Source organism: Tamandua tetradactyla, chromosome 21 (assembly GCF_023851605.1).
Source record: "Tamandua tetradactyla isolate mTamTet1 chromosome 21, mTamTet1.pri, whole genome shotgun sequence".
In the NCBI taxonomy this organism is placed as follows: Eukaryota; Metazoa; Chordata; class Mammalia; order Pilosa; family Myrmecophagidae; genus Tamandua; species Tamandua tetradactyla.
The window spans coordinates 60,856,253-60,859,294 of NC_135347.1; the positions used below are offsets into that span (position 1 = coordinate 60,856,253).

The window sequence follows — 3,042 nt, forward strand, 5'->3', positions numbered from 1 at the left end:
CATCTGCCTACATTGCTAATTCAACCCCTCCCCTCTCGAGTCTGCCTTCCTTTCCCGCCCCTCCCCACCCCATGCAAAGTAACTTTAGGCTTCTTCAAACTCTGCTTATGAAAATGGAAGAATATGGAAATAAGCATGAGAGACTCGCTCTGTGGCAGAGAATCCCCCCAATTTCATTCTTCTCTACTTCCATTATAACAGAACACCCGATTTTTCAGCCGAATGTAAAACCACCTCAAAAAAAGGTGGTTCGAGTTGCTTCAGCGTCCAGGGGTTGCTGCGGTGTGGTAACTGCGTGTTCCTATCGCCAAGATGCCTGAAGAGACCCAGATCCAAGACCAGCCCATGGAGGAGGAGGAGGTGGAGACGTTCGCCTTCCAGGCCGAGATCGCCCAGTTGATGTCTTTGATCATCAACACTTTCTATTCTAACAAAGAGATCTTTCTGAGGGAGCTTATCTCAAACTCGTCGGACGCTCTGGACAAAATCCAATATGAGAGCTTGACCGACCCCAGCAAGCTGGATTCCGGGAAGGAGCTGCACATCAATCTTATCCCCAACAAGCAAGACCGGACGCTCACCATCGTGGATACCGGCATCGGGATGACTAAGGCTGACCTGATCAACAATTTGGGCACCATCGCCAAGTCGGGCACCAAGGCGTTCATGGAGGCGCTGCGCTGCAGGCTGGTGCCGATATCTCCATGATTGGCCAGTTCGGCGTGGGTTTCTATTCTGCCTACCTGGTGGCGGAGAAGGTGACGGTTATCACCAAGCACAATGACGATGAACAGTATGCCTGGGAGTCATCGGCGGGAGGCTCCTTCACTGTTAGGACCGACACAGGTAAACCCATGGGTCGTGGAACAAAGGTTATTCTGCATCTGAAAGAAGACCAAACTGAGTATTTGGAGGAAAGAAGAATAAAGGAGATAGTGAAAAAACATTCTCAGTTTATTGGCTATCCAATTACTCTTTTTGTGGAGAAAGAACGTGATAAAGAAGTAAGTGATGATGAGGCTGAAGAAAAGGAAGAAAAAGAGGAAGAAAAAGAAGAAAAGGAGTCTGATGATAAGCCAGAAATAGAGGATGTTGGTTCTGATGATGAAGAAGAAGAAAAGAAGGATGGTGACAAAAAAAAGAAAAAGAAGATCAAGGAAAAATATATTGATCAAGAAGAACTTAACAAAACAAAACCCATCTGGACCAGAAATCCTGACGATATTCCTAATGAAGAATATGGAGAATTCTATAAGAGCTTGACCAACGACTGGAAAGACCACTTGGCAGTGAAGCATTTTTCAGTTGAAGGACAGTTAGAATTCAGAGCCCTTCTCTTTGTCCCAAGACGTGCTCCTTTTGACCTGTTTGAAAACAGGAAGAAAAAGAACAACATTAAGTTGTATGTTCGCAGGGTTTTCATTATGGATAACTGTGAGGAGCTGATCCCTGAATATCTGAATTTCATTAGAGGTGTGGTGGACTCTGAGGATCTTCCTCTAAATATTTCTCGTGAAATGTTGCAACAAAGTAAAATTTTGAAAGTTATCAGAAAGAATTTGGTCAAAAAGTGCTTAGAGCTCTTCACTGAACTGGCAGAAGATAAAGAGAACTACAAGAAGTTTTATGAGCAGTTCTCTAAAAACATTAAGCTTGGAATACACGAAGACTCCCAAAATCGCAAGAAGCTTTCAGAGCTGTTAAGATACTACACATCTGCTTCTGGTGATGAGATGGTTTCTCTCAAGGACTACTGCACCAGAATGAAGGAAAACCAGAAACATATCTACTACATCACTGGTGAAACCAAGGATCAGGTTGCCAACTCTGCCTTTGTGGAACGTCTCCGGAAGCATGGCCTAGAAGTGATTTATATGATCGAGCCTATTGATGAGTACTGTGTCCAACAGCTGAAGGAATTTGAGGGGAAGACTTTAGTGTCTGTCACCAAAGAAGGTTTGGAACTCCCAGAAGATGAAGAAGAGAAAAAGAAACAGGAAGAGAAAAAAACAAAGTTTGAAAATCTCTGCAAAATCATGAAAGACATCTTGGAGAAAAAAGTTGAAAAGGTTGTAGTGTCAAACCGATTGGTCACATCTCCATGCTGCATTGTTACAAGCACATACGGCTGGACAGCAAATATGGAAAGAATCATGAAGGCTCAAGCCCTAAGGGACAACTCAACAATGGGTTACATGGCAGCAAAGAAACACCTGGAGATCAACCCTGACCATTCCATTATTGAAACCTTAAGGCAGAAAGCAGAGGCTGATAAGAATGATAAGTCTGTGAAGGATTTGGTCATCTTGCTTTATGAAACTGCACTCCTGTCTTCCGGCTTCAGTCTGGAAGACCCCCAGACACATGCCAATAGAATCTACAGGATGATTAAACTCGGCCTGGGTATTGATGAAGATGACCCTACTGCTGATGATAGCAGTACTGCTGTAACGGAAGAAATGCCACCTCTTGAGGGAGATGATGACACCTCACGCATGGAAGAAGTGGACTGAGCTTTCCCTACAGGATGTGTACACGTGCCCAATAGTTGCTCTTCATTCCCACCCATAATATATTTTCAAGGAATTTTTTGTTTATTTTTGTTAACATAAAAATCTGTATGGCATGACAACTACTTAAGGGGAAGATAAGATTTCTTTCTACTTTAAAGTGTGATACTGTGATACTTAGGCACTAAAGCAGAGCTAGTAGTTCTTTTCTTGTTTCATGTTGGCTTATTTTAACTGATTGAGGTAAGCGTTTATTGTAAGATGTATGTAACCTAATGTTAACTTTGTGGTCTCAAGTGTTTAGCAAGCGGATTCCTAGTAGACCAAATCTACCACGAAGTGTGTGTTCTGAGGCATATACCTTGATGTTTAAAAGAAGTCTTTAATGACTTGTTTCATCTTTGAGGATCTACCTTTTAAACTTTCCATCTCTTGTAGTTTACAACTCTGCATGTACTACTAGGCCTCTAGAAATTAGTATGTTAAACCAACTCAATGGGAGCAAATATCCATAGGGCTTGTTTTCCAAAGA

General features: G+C 42.5%; 1 pseudogene; it reads left to right on the forward strand.

Moving 5' to 3' along the window:
- The first annotated feature begins 257 nt into the window (after positions 1-257).
- Positions 258-2,714, forward strand: LOC143665733 (heat shock protein HSP 90-alpha pseudogene; annotated as a pseudogene).
- The last annotated feature ends 328 nt before the right edge of the window (positions 2,715-3,042 follow it).